This window comes from Pelophylax lessonae (genome assembly GCF_965119305.1).
Source record: "Pelophylax lessonae genome assembly, chromosome: 4".
Taxonomy (NCBI): Eukaryota; Metazoa; Chordata; class Amphibia; order Anura; family Ranidae; genus Pelophylax; species Pelophylax lessonae.
Window position 1 is genome coordinate 463,420,529 of NC_138771.1, and position 14,864 is coordinate 463,435,392.

Here is a 14,864-nt window from a genome sequence, read left to right on the forward strand (position 1 = left end):
TCATATTATAGCCGGTTGTACTCGGTGCCCTCCTCTCTGTGGGACGTGGTGGACCTGGAGTACCTTGGAGACTTTTCCTTGCCACGATTGGCTGAGGAGGAGGCTGCTTCCCTGGAAGCGGAACTCTCCCTGGAGGAGGTGGAGGCGGCCATCCGCTCTCTCCCTCCTGAGAAGACCCCGGGCCCGGATGGCCTGCTGGGGGATTGGTACAAGATGTACATGGCTGAGCTGGCTCCCAGGTTATGCAGTCTCTTTCGGGCTTGCCTGGAAGCTGGGGAGCTATCAGACTCCTTACTATAAGCCCATATAGTCTTGATATTGAAACCTGGTAAGGACCCCACACTCTGCTCGGCTTATCGGCCGATTTCCCTTCTCAATTATGATTTAAAAATCCTTACGAAAATCCTCGCCACCAGGTTGATGAAGGTACTTCCGTCCTTGGTGGATATTGACCAGACTGGATTCATGCCGGGGAAATCCACCGACATTAACATCCGCAGGGTGTACACGCATTTACGGGTCCCGGGGGAAGATCAGAGTCAGAGAGTCTTGGTGTCATTGGACCTTGAGAAGGCCTTTGACTCCGTTGCATGGCCCTACCTTAGTGAAGTGCTCCGGTCATTTGGTTTTGGTCCTACATTCCGTAAATGGATCAATATTCTGTATAGTCGACCCCGGGCCCAGATCAAGTTGGGGGGTAGGGTGTCGCCTGCCTTTGATATTCGGAGTGGTACCCGACAGGGGTGCCCACTGTCTCCGGCGTTGTTCTCGCTGGCGGTGGAGCCCCTGGCGAGGGCTATTCGCGGGTCCGGTGAGATCGGGGGGATTCGGGTGGGGTCTCTGGAGGAAAAGTTGGCGTTATACGCGGATGATATTATTCTGTTCCTCCAGGACCCGGGCCCCTCCCTCCGGTCTGTTCTGGCCCTGCTTTCCCGCTTTACGGAGCTCTCGGGCCTCCGGGTCAACTGGGAGAAATCTATCTTGCTCCCGGTGGACGCGGATGCTCGGACGCGGGCAGATACCTCTCTCCCCTTGTGCTGGGCGGACAGTATCAGATATTTGGGAGTTACGATTTCCCCAAGGATACAGGACTTCTGTGAACTCAATCTTTCCCCTCTCCTCCAGTCCTTCAAAGACAGGCTCAGGGCATGGACGAACCTCCCATTGACATTAATAGGCCGCATCAATCTTATTAAGATGAATTAGCTGCCCCCTCTATTGTATATTTTACGCCAGTCCCCGGTGTGGATCCCGAAACGGATCTTTAAACAATTTCACTCCCAGATGACCACTTTCCTGTGGGGGGGCCCGCCCCCCGAGACTGCGCCTATCTGTGCTGCAGCGGCCCTGGACTCATGGGGGTCTGGCTTGCCCGGATTTTTTCATGTATTTTATTGCTGGCCTGCTGACGCATGCCCATAATTGGCTTATATCTGATGACACTAACTCCGCAGTAGTACCCGAGGCGGCCCTGTTCGGGTCCTACGATGCATTGCGTAATGCCCTGTACCGTGGCTCCGGGGCTCCTCATCCCCTTACGACCTCCATGAAGGCGGTTATTAGGGCTTGGAAGCTGGTCTCTCCCTATGCTAAATCGAACCCTCATCGGCTGTCTCCGCACTTACCCCTATGGCATAACCCGGAATTGCCTGAATTTTACTCCATTCCTGACCCGTCTCTCTGGACCACTAGGGGCATTCGGCATCTATCCCATATATGTCAGGGGGTGACATTCTAAGTTTTGACCAGCTGAAGGAAAAGTTTGATCTGCCCAACTCCTACTTCTTCCGGTTCCTGCAGCTCCGCCACTCCTTCCGGACTCAGTTTGGGGGTTCTCCCCCTGATTTGACTCCGGCGGATTTTGAGCTACTCCTTCGAGATGAGGACCTTAAGAAACCGCTCTCCTCCATTTATAGATCCCTGATGCCTGGTGTGCATGTGGGTCTGGAGGGGCTGCAGGAGTTCCGGTTAGTACAATTTAAGATCTTACATAAGTTTCACCTTACGCCCTCCAGGCTGCACAGGGTATCTTCTGATATTCCGGATGCCTGCTGGCGTTGTGGATCTGGCACCCCGTCCTATGCTCATATGATCTGGCACTGTCCGTCCCTGCAAAGCTTTTGGTCTGGGGTCCTGGGATTTATTGCTGGCTTAACCACCATTGCTGTACCAGCTGGGATTGAGACCTGTATCCTGGGGCTTGTGAATGCGTTGGCCCATACTGTTGCCACCCGCACCCTTTTGGGGCTCTTACTCTTTTATGCTAGGAAGCTAGTGGTGATGAACTGGAGGGCACCGGGGACCCCGACGCTATCACAGTGGAAGGCCCTGGTAAATTCGATGGTACCATTATATAAGGCAGTCTACAAGTACAGGGGATGCCCTAACAAATTCCACAAGGTGTGGGATCTGATGTTGGAGGATTCTGGTACTGCTGATGATCCTCCTGCTCCGGAGGTTGCTGGGCCTTCGACTGCTTTGTAAGTTGCCTATGTCTCTGTATGCAAGTATACTCCTTTAGGTTTCCCTACCCGCACTGGATTGTGGTCGCTGGATTGCCTGTAAATTGATGTATTGGTGATGTGTCCTGTGCTGTTCAAGGCCTCCTTTGAGCTGCAGCCACTGTTGGGGGGTTAGTGGGCTGTTTTTAGCTTACTTTTATTTTTAGTTTTTGTCCCTTGGTTGTTGTTTTACTGTCTTTATGTTGTTGAGCCTGGGTATGCCCACATGGCTCTGTTTTGTATACTGTTTTTTCTAAAATCATAATAAACAGAATTTTCAAAAAAAAAAATATATATATGAGATATATGGTGAAGCATAGGGGAGATCCGCCCACCATTCCCTATGCTTCGCCATATATGCTCTTTTTTTTAACTGCGATGGTGAAATCACCTCCTACAGCGATGCAATCATTGATTTACATATATGCTGAGAGCAAACGCTGTTGCTGTCAGAATACACAAATCAGTGCTGCAGCTGATAGGCGTACGTGCAAAGCAAACAATGGATGGTTAACAATAAAATACAGTAACAATAAAACATTACAATATAATAGTATACAGTTCAGTAAAACAGTAGAATGGTGGTATCTGCAAAGAAAACTATGGTAAACAATGAAAAACACAGCAACAATAAAACATTACATTATAATAGCATACAGTACAGTAAAACAGTAGAATGGTGGTATCTGCAAAGCAAACTATGGTTAACAATGAAAAACAGTAACAATAAAACATTACAGTATAGCAGTATATTATAAAGTACAGTAAAACAGTAAGAACAGAAAATTAACTCAATAAAATGACAACTATTTTGGGCTTTTTTATTTTTTTATTTTTATTTTTAACTTTTTCTTTACACTTTTTGTAACTGTAAAACAACTTTAAACGTTCCAGGATAGGGTCTCTCAAAATGCGATAGCCATCTAACATCTTTTGAGACCCTGTGTAAAAGTGTGCCCTAGACTTCACCGTGCTGTACCTCAGGGCTCAAAATTTAAAGTCCTGAGATACTAGCCAGGCCTTAAGGGTTACTCGCCACCAGTTGCCCCACCCAACTCCTACCCTGCCCCGCCCCTAATTCCGCCACTAAACACGCCCTCATAAATTATCTCATAAAATTACACAGTTAAATGTTTTTGCATTAATGCAGAAGATACAAAAATAAATATTAATAACAACGTTTTCAGTGCCCATCAGTGCAGCCTCATCAGTGCCCATCAAGGGTCTGGAGGGCGGGGGGTTGAAGAGCACGGGGGGGGGGGCTGAAGAGCACTGGGGGGCTTGAGGGGGGCTAATAGCACTGGGGGGGCTGAAGAGCACTGGGGGGCTGGAGGGGGGGCTGAAGAGCACTGGGGGGCTGAAGGGGGGCTTAAGAGCACTGGGGGGCTGGAGGGAGGGGCTTAAGAGCACTGGGGGGCTGGAGGGGGGGCTGAAAAGCACTGGGGGGCTGAAGGGGGGCTTAAGAGCACTGGGGGCTGGAGGGGGGGCTTAAGAGCACTGGGGGGCTGGAGGGGGGCTGAAGAGCACTGGGGGGGGCTGAAGGGGGGCTTAAGAGCACTGGGGGGCTGAAGGGGGGGCTTAAGAGCACTGGGGTGCTAGAGAGAGGGGGCTGAAGAGCATTAGGTGGGCTGAAGGGGGGGCTGAAGAGCACTGAGAGGGCTGAAGAGCACTAAGGGGCTGGAGAGAGGGGGGGGGCTGTACAGCACTGGGGGGCCAGCAAAAGGAAAAAAGAAGTTGGATAGGAAGAGCGGTGGGGCGGCTGCATATAGAGGAATTGATCTTTCCATATTCCTCCTGCAGAGAGGAGAATCAAGCATCCAACAGCTGCAGGAGTAATACGGAAATATAAATTCCTCTATATGCAGCCGCCCCACCGCTCCTCCTATCCAGTCACACACGGAGGCTGCTAAATCCTTGGACATTTACCTGCTTCCAGACCCTGCGAGCAGCGCAGCACAGACCGAGGGAGCAACTGCCTTGACATGAGATGATTGGCGCGAGTACCGGCTTGACCCCCTCCATTGCTATGCCACTGCTGGCCGGATAATGTCAGAGCGGCGGATCATCCCACTGTAACAGCTTTAATTGGAATTGCCGGGCGCTCGCCGACACACACAGTCCCGCCTCCTAGCCCGGCTTCTTTGATAGACATCACACGTCCTGGTTGGCCAGGTGTTCTGTCTATCAAAGAACCCACCCTCCGATCCAATCCGCTCAGACAGAAGGGAATGGATTCCCTTCTGTTTTTTTTTAAGTGGATCGGATTGGAGATAGGCAGGTGTAAACGGACACAAGTTAGTTTACATCTGCCGCTCTATAGAGGTGAATAGAGGGTCCGATTGTGTCCCCCTGAAAAACAGACAGGTGGACCCAATCTGATGAATTATGTAAAAGGGGCCTAAGGCTGCTTTCACACCAATGCACTGTAGTTTACCTGCACCTCAACTGACCTCAATCTTCATTTCTTCCACAGGATTCCTGCAGGTATCGCTGGCTGCTGCTGTCCCCCAGGCGGGTATAGCTGGTGGCTGCTGCAGGCTGTCCTCCAGGGCTGGTACTGCTGGTGGGTACTGCTGGCGGGTACTGCAGGCTGGTGTGACAGGAGCAGCGCTGGAGGAAGCATGTGGCTGCAGTAGAGAGCAGAGCCGATGCTTCCTGTATTGCTCCTCTCACAGGCAGAGTACAATTGGTATCATCCACCTGTGACAGGAGCCAGGACTATACAGGAAGCATCGGCTCTGCTTTCTTTAGTGCAAGCTCCGTTTGTCACAATAATGCTCAGGGATGGCGGGTCGGGATCCTGCAATCGGGGCTTACGGACCCGCCATCCCAGAGCAGGAGGTGGGATCCTTTGGGGGGGCACAGCAAAATTTGGCATCCCACGTGCATGCGCCCCGACACTCCCCACTAGTCCTGTCCTGGCTGTGATTGGTCTAGACTCCAGCCTGGACCAATCATTCAGGACATCCCGGCTGAGGTCGTTGGGGGCGGTGCCGGTGCGTGCGTCAGTCACTCACCGTCCGACTCTGTCACCTTCCCGCCGGTTCCCGCCGCCGTAAGAGAGAAGAGAGGAGCAGCGCGCCGTGGACATCTCACAGTCTGGAGTGTGGAGTCACAGGACAGGAGTCGAGTCAGCGAGTCAGCCCACTGCCCAGGAGAGCAGGTAAGTGAACAGTGATTGAAGCCGCTGCAGTGGGTAACAATCCGGGCACAGTAAGTAGCAGGCCACAATCCAGTCCAGTCAAGTCCAGTGGCACAGGGCAGCAATTCAGGGACTCCCCAGCCAACAGTGGTCAGCAGAGTGGCAGGGAAAAGGAGGCTCAGAGGGCAGAGGTCCTTCACAAAGCCATTGTGTGTCCATACTGTGCCATGCCTATACCTACTGTGCCATGCCTGTACATACTGTGCCATGCCTATACCTACTGTGCCATGCCTGTACATACTGTGCCATGCCTATACCTACTGTGCCATGCCTGTACATACTGTGCCATGCCTATACCATATCCTGTACAATGACCTGTAACATCCCTGTACCATGACCTGTGACATGCCTGTGCCATGCCTGTACCATCACCTGTGCCATGACCTGTGCCATGCCCTTACCATGACCTGTGCCATGCCTATACCATCTCCTGTACCATGACCTGTGACATGCCTGTACCATCACCTGTGCCATGACCTGTGCCATGCCCTTACCATGACCTGTGCCATGCCTATACCACCATCTGTGCCATGCCCTTACCATAACCTGTGCCATGCCTATACCATCTCCTGTACCATGACTTGTGCCATGCCTGTACCATGACCTGTGCCATGCCTATACCATCATCTGTGCCATGCCTGTATCATCACCTGTGCCATGACCTGTGACATGCCTGTACCATCACCTGTGCCATGCACTTACCATGACCTGTGCCATGCCTATACCATCATCTGTGCAATGCCGGTGCCATGCCCTTAGCATGACCTGTGACGTGCCCATACCATCTCCTGTACCATGACCTGTGACATGCCTGTACCATGACCTGTGCCATGCCTGGACCATCATCTGTGCCATGCCTGTACCATCACCTGTGCCATGACCTTACCATGACCTGTGCCATGCCTATACCATCATCTGTGCAATGCCGGTGCCATGCCCTTACCATGACCTGTGCCGTGCCCATACCATCTCCTGTACCATGACCTGTGACATGCCTGTACCATGACCTGTGCCATGCCTGGACCATCATCTGTGCCATGCCTGTACCATCACCTGTGCCATGACCTTACCATGACCTTACCATGACCTGTGCCATGCCTATACCATCATCTGTGCCATGCCTATACCATCTCCTGTACCATGACCTGTGACATGCCTGTACCATCACCTGTGCCATGCCTGTACCATCACCTGTGTCATGCCTGTACCATGACCTGTGCCATGCTCATACCATCTCCTGTACCATGACCTGTGCCATGCCTGTACCATCACCTGTGCCATGCCTGTACCATCATCTGTGCCATGCCTGTACCATCACCTGTGCCATGCCTGTACCATCACCTGTGCCATGCCTATACCATCTCCTGTACCATGACCTGTGACATGCCTGTACCATCATCTGTGCTATGCCTGTACCATGACCTGTGACATGCCTATACCATCATCTGTGCCATGCCTGTACCATCACCTGTGCCATGCCTATACCATCTCCTGTACCATGACGTGTGACATGCCTGTACGATTTTTTTGATTAACCATAAGTATTCCTGCTGAGTCAAGTCGTCTGCAAAGACATAAACAGGTAAGCTACTGTTTCTTAACAACACATATTTAGTTATATATTAATTAAGTGTATTCAATAATAAATTGAAAAGTAGTAAATTGATATTTTTAACTCAACATCCCCCTCCCTTTAAAATATGCAATATTATTATTTGCATTTATATAGCGCCAATAAATTCTGTAGCGCTTTACAATATTCAATTACAAGCAAGTGGGTCCCGAAAAAAATCTGTATTCATAAGTGGGTCTTGGCACAAAAAAGTTTGGGAAGCCCTGCTTTAGAGCTACCTGTGTCTAACTCAGGCAAGCATTCACACTAGTTTCAGTAACATTACTGATATGGGTGACAGAGTTAGATGACCACTTTACAAACCTGTAGTTATGGCAGCATCGGATTCTTAAAGAACTACAGATTAGGTAACTGGCAGCAATTAGGAGTAATGATAAACTCAGGTATGTTCAAAAGCAAGTCCATAACCGCTGGAGCTACACTATATTGTCTCGCCTGCCTTTACACACACACATGCACTTTAATGGCATCCCAGTCTTAGTCTGTAGGGTTCAATATTAAGATTGGCCCAGCCTTTGCAGCTATAACAGCTTCAACTCTTCTGGTAAGGCTTTCCACAAGGTTTAGGAGTGTGTCTATGGGGATGTTTGACCATTCTTCCAAGAGCCCATTTGTGAGGTTAGGCACTGATGTTTGACGAGAAGGCCTGGCTTGCAGTCTCTGCTCTAATTCATCCCAAAGGTGTTCTATCGGGTTGAGGTCAGGACTCTGTGCAGGCCAGTCAAGTTCCTGCAACCCAAACTCGCTCATCTGTGTCTTTATGGACCTTGTTTGTGCACTGGTGTGCAGTCATGTTGGAACAGGAAGGGGCCATCCCCAAACTGTTCCCACAAAGTTGGAAGCATGAAATTGTCCAAAATGTCTTGATATGCTGATGCCTTAAGAGTTTGCTTCAGTGGAACGAAGAGGCCAAACCCAACCCCTGAAAAACAACCCCACACCATAATCCCCCCTCCACCAAATGATTTGGACCAGTGCACAAAGCAAGGTCCATAAAAACTCAGTTCAGCAATTTTGGGGTGGAGGAACTTGACTAGCCTCAACCCAAAAGAACACCTTTGGGGTGAGTAAGGCTCCATGTACACGGGACGCTGGAAATGGCCGTTTAGGAGCAGTTGGGCGTTTTTTTCAGAAGCCCCTGAACCCATCTACATTTTATCTTATCTGTCCATGTACACCAGGTCGTTTACAGTCATTTGCAGGCAGTTGCGTTCAGGGACTGTTTTTAGAACGCAATTATTTCCGTACGAACGTGTGTTTCCCGGCGTTTCAAACGCACAAACGCGTCCGAACGCGTCCAAACGCGATGACCCGCGTTTAGCGTTCGCGTTCTTCCATTTTAAAGGGGAATAATTTTTTTGACCTCTAGGAACACTTCTAAACGCAAACGCCCGCAAACGCCGCTAAACGCCCGCTAAACGCGGGTACAAACGCGACCGAACGGACGTTTCAAACGTCCTAAAAATTCCAGCATTCAAAGGGACTTTTAACAACGTCCCGTGTACATGGAGCCTTAGAGTGGACACTGTGAGCCAAGCCTTCTCGTCCAACATCAGTGCCTGACCTCACAAAGGCGCTTCTAGAAGAATGGTCAAACATAGACACACTCCTAAACCTTGTGGAAAGCCTTCCCAGAAGAGTTGAAGCTGTTATATCTGCAAAGAGTGGGCCAACTCAATATTGAACCCTACAGACTAAGACTGGGATGCCATTAAAGTTTATGTGTGTGTAAAGGCAGGCGTCCCAATACTTTTGGTAATATCCTGTATATTTTTAGATGGATAACCAAATATTGTCTAAATACAAAAGCCACGTGTATCCAGCTTTGAATCTTGGTGTACTTTGTGTATTTCCAGATCTGTGCAGTAATCCAGTGTGAAGCTTTACCTCCATTCATGAGCTTCCTGTAATATAGACCTGTCACATGCCGTTCTCCCTCCATGTGCAGAGTAACGGATTTTGTTTTCGCTCCCTCTTTTTTTGCAGGCAGCCTGTAGTGGGTGGGGCATGCTGGGTCCCTCCCACAGCTCTGCTCTGTGCACAGCCACAGTATACAAGAAAGGGTTAATATTCACGCACAAGGTATAGTGTCAACAGAGGGAAGTTGTACACAGTCCATAAATCCATAGATTTAAAGCGGTAGTATCCCGCTTTTTGACACTTTTAACTACAGGTAAGCCTATAATAAGGCTTACCTGTAGGTACAATTAATATCTCCTAAACCGGCACGGTTTAGGAGATATTTGCAGTGCATGCAGCCGCTCACGCGAGCGGTGCATGTGCTCTGAAGGTCCAGGGGGGCCTTTCGTTTTCCTTTTCGGGAGCTTGCCGGAAAATCACTCCCGCGCGCATCCGGCCAATCACAGCGACGGAGCCGCCGAACCCGGAAGAGACGCAGAGGGATCATGGCAGCACCCGCAGCGGTCCGTGCTGCGGGGCTTCGTGTGGGGTCCGTGTCGGGGCTTCGTTCTAAGGTAAGTAATACATAATGAGCTAGTATGCGATGCATACTAGCTCATTGTGCCTTTGTCTTGCAGTTTTTTTTTTTTTTTTATTTCCGGGTTTACAACCGCTTTAAGGTCAATGACTAGGGTGAGAACACCTATAAATTATAGAGTCTGATCTGCAATGAGCACTAGGGGAAACAGCTCTTCTCAAGAGTAAAGCCAGCTCTGTTAATAGAAATACAACTAAAAAGAAAAGCGCCTCTAAGTGCAGTATTTTAATAAAATGATTCAGACAAGTGGACGAGTGAAGACTCCCATATTAGCTGAACAATAAAGGCTCATATAGGGCAAGCCCGGTGACAGGTGTCCTGCGAACGTGTGCCCTGGGAACCCAGAATAGAGTGGCCGAGATGCTAAACGTCTTCTTCCGGGTATGGCTCGTGGTAGACCAACTCAGATCACAGCGTCGTTCGTCGTGGTGTTAACCCCTTCCCTGCCAGTGTCAATACAGTAATAGTGGATAGTTTTAGCACTGATTACTGTAACAATGTCACTGGTCCCTTCAAAAGTGTCAGTTAGGTGTCCAATCTGGCCGTCGCAATGTCACATTCCCACTAAAAATCACTGATCGCCGCAATTACTAGTAAAAAATAAAAAATGAATAAAAATGACATAAATCTTTCCCCTAGTTTGTAGACGCGATACCTTTAGCGCAAACCAATCAATATACACGTATTGGGATTTTTTTTACCAAAAATTTGTGGCAGAATACATATTGGCTTAAATTGATGAAAATTTTTTTTTTTTTTTTGTTGGGAATGTTGTATAGCAGAAAGTAGAAAAATATTGTTTTTTTTTTCAGAATTGTCGCTCTTTTTATGTTTATAGCGCAAAAAATGAAAACCACAGAGGTGATTAAATACCACCAAAGGAAAGCTCTATTTGTGGGAAAAAAGGACATACGTTTTATTTGGGTACAGCATCGTACAATTGTTAGTTAAAGCAATGCAGTGCCGTATCGCAAAAAATGGCCTGGTCATTAAGGGGGTAAAGCATTCCAATCCTTAAATGGTTGATAACGAGGCCATTTTTTGCGATACGGCACTGCGTTACTTTAACTGACGCTTGTGCAGTCCTGCAACGCTGTACCCAAATAAAATTGATATCCTTTTTTTTTCTCACAAATATAACTTTCTTTTGGTGGTATTTGATCACCTCTGCATTTTTTATTTTATGCGCTATAAACAAAATAAAAGCGACAATTCTGAAAAAAAACAATATTTTTTACTTTTTGCTATAAAACACAGCCAATGCAAAAAATTAAAAAAATCTAATTTTTTCATCATTTTAGTCCAATATGTATTCTGCCACATATTTTTGGGGTAAAAATCCCAATAAGTGTATATTGATTAGTTTGCGCAAAAGTTATTGCGTCTACAAACTAGGAGATACATTTATGGCGTTGTTATTCATTTTTTTACTAGTAATGGCAGCGATCAGCGATTTTTAGCGTGACTGCGACATTGCGGCGGACAGATCGGACTCCTGACACTTTTGAGGGGACCAGAGATATTACTACAGTAATCAGTGCTAAAAATATGCACGTTTATTGTACTAATGACACTCGCAGGGGAAAGGTTAACACCTGGGGCGATCAAAGGGTTAAGTGTGTCACTAGGGGATGCTTTCTAACTGTGTGGGGGATGGACGTATTAGAGAAACATAGAGATCTGTGTTCCTGAATAGCAGGAACACAGGATCCCTGTGTTCATCTGTAACAGAATGGCAGTCTGCCTTGTTTACATAGGCAGACCACCATTCTGTCTCTATGGGGAGCGATCATGGGTGGCCGGCGGACATCGCGTCTGCCGGCCCCACTGCTTGGTTCTCCCTCTGGCCAATCAGCGCGCCCCCACTGGCTATTACACGAAACAACATACATCGTTTTGCATAATAGAGCCTACCTACCGCAGTATATATGCAGCGGCTGGTCAGCAAGTGGCTAAAGTGATACTAAAGTCTTGTTTTTTTTGTTATTTTTAAACATGTTATACTTACCTGCTTTGTGCAGTGGTTCTGAACAGAGCAGTCCAGATCCTCCTTTTCTTGGGTCCCTCGCTGGCACTCCTGGCCCCTTCCTGCTGCCGAGTGCCCCCAAAGCAAAGAGCTTGCTATGGGGGCATCAGAGCCGAGCCACTGCTCTGTGTCCATTCAGACAAGGAGCTGAGGCTCTGCACCGCTCCTCCTCTCTCCTCATTGGCTCACTGACTTTGACTGCAGCTGGAGACAATGGCGCCTGCTGTGTGTCTCAGCCAACCAGGAGGGAGAGTCTCAGACCGCCGAGTCTCTCGTGCAACATTGCTGGATCGAGATGGGGCTCAGGTAAGTTTTAGGGGGACTGAGGGGAGCTGCTGCACACTGAAGGATTTTTATCCTAATGCAAAAAAAACACTTTGAAATCAGAAGTTCTCTAAACCCCCTACACCTGCAGCGTTAATCTTACAGTGCTGCTGTGATTATTAGAGCCAAGGGAGCCGTGGCAGGCATTTATCAAGAGTGCCAACTATGCCCACCTCTCTTCCACTCATAAAAGCTATACTATAGCTTCCATGAATGAAAAGTTATCTATGAATGAAGGAGGCTGACCTTTCATTCATCTGCTCACCCTCCATTCATAGATCACTTTTCATTCATGGAAGCTATAGTACAGATTGTATGAATAAAGGAGGTGGAAGGAAAGGATGGATATAGTGGGCAATTTTTATTAGTGCCTATCACAGGTCTCTTGTTTCTATTAACCCCCTCAGCATCAGAAAAATACCACTGCTGGTGTAGTGGGATTCAGAAGACTTCACATTTCAACTAAAGCAGCAGCCATCAGCACAAGGGACACTCAGCACTGATGGTAAATACTGTCCATTGTGCTGGTTTATTAAAAATATTTGACTAAACATAGGCTTTAAGTGCCGGTTCACATTTGTGCGATCACCGAGATCGCATGTAATTTGGAGCGCACTGCTCCTAAAATTACATGCGATCTCTGTGCGGTGCAAATTCAGCCACACAGTTTGTATGGCTGAATTCACACCGCAATCGCACCTAACTCGCACAGGACCCTTTTTTTGGTTTGCAGCAGAATCGGATCGCATGGTGGTTCACACTAGTGTGATCCGATTCTGTGCGAACTACGTTATGCGATCTGATCTGGGGGTGTCATTAACTTTTAATTGACACCCCCAGCATATCGCATATGGCAGTGTGAACTGCCAGGGGTACGGATGCGATGCGGGAACACGCTGTATATTCGCAGCGTTCCCGCATCGCAGAAATGTGAACTGACACTAAAGGAGCTCATTTCTAGGGGAGGAAAAGAAGCTAATTTCTAAGGAAACAAAAAAGAAAAACAGAGAATGAGATGAGAAAATAAAATAAGGAATCTGCTTTATCACTTTGAGCAGCATCAAACATTTTGCTCCTTTTTTACCCATAGGATGAGCTCAGTCAAGGCCTAGTGTTTCTAAGCATTTCAAAACTATGAGACAGTAATATCTAGTATATGCACGTCTCATAAAAGCTTGTTATCACACTCAGATATTTTCCAATATCTCAGAAGATCCTATTGCAACCTCCACCTCTTGATCTATAGGCTAAACCTAAATAGTCACAATACGAGATCTTTTGTTTTTAGGATCTAGGTAGCCAGCATAAATACTTGACAGCTTTCTGGGTTTGCCTGCACTTCTGACCACAATCTATTGTCTAAAGCGGCCTGTACTGAAACTTGGAATAACATCCTAAATAGTCCTGTGTATACACATATATGAAAAATTTGAAAACAGGAAAAAAATAGCAAAATGCAAAGAAAAAAAAACAAAAATTATCTTTTCAGTTTCCACCTGTACAATGTAACGTGGACTTGAAGGACTTCTTCTAATTGCTGTGCTCCCCCTCCCCTTTGAAAATACTAGCCTTGCTGTACCCCCACTGTGCAGGCATGCCATGGTCACACAGATCCTTTAATCCCATCCCTGTGTCCCATACACATAGCTTGTACAATAGCTGCCTGAAGTTCAGATGCTGGCATTGCATTTTCCTTGATAGTGGAGGCTTTTTTTGTAGCTCTGATTCGCTGACCAGTTGCTGACTGTGTACTATTGGGAGGCTCTAGGCACAGCTATCCAACGACAAGAGAGGCACAGTGGGTGACATAGGTACTACAGGCATTCCGCCCCTTTACTCTCAGCTGTTTACACTTTCACAACTAAATTACAACATAATCTTTGTACTTAGGGTGGCCATACACATGGAGATCTAGCCTGATCTAACTTGGGCTGTATTATGGGTATTCTAAGTGAACAAACTTTTCTAAGCCCGGAGGAGAAAAGGAGGTAAGCATATGCTGCTCTTAACACTTATCTGCATCAAAATAAACCTGTTACCCTGCATATAAAAAATGTAGTTTCACTTTAAGGTATTATTGTGCCCAGACCATTCACACTATAATACACTGTGTGTACAATCATCATGTTTATGCATATTGTCCAACTCTAAGCTGTATAAACTTGAATGCTTATTAGATTTAAGCATATCAGGTGATGTGTATTTGTGTAATGAGGGAGGGCGTGGCCTAAGGAAATCAATACCCTAAGGCAGGGGTCTTCAAACTATGGCCCTCCAGTTGTTGGAGAACTACAATTCCCATCATGCTGAGTCATGTCTGTGAATGTCAGAGTTTTACAATGCCTTATGGGATGTGTAGTTCTGCAACAGCTGAAGGGCCGTAGTTTGAGGATCCCTGCCCTAAGGTGTGCAAAATTATTAGGCAGCTCCTTTTCCTTAGGCAGCAAAATGGACCAAAAAAAAAAAAGATTTAACCACTTGCCGACCGCCGCAAGTACATTTACTGCGGCGGTCAGCCCCTCCTGGGCAAAGTGACGAAGTACTACGTCGCTCGCCCAAGAGCCTGTAGGGGGCTAGGGCGCGCTCCCGCCCCGGCTCGTTCACTGAGGTCCCCGCGCGAGTGACCGGCGGCTCCGATGTCTGCTGACCACTCGCAATCTCCCGCTGGAGAGGGAGAAAGG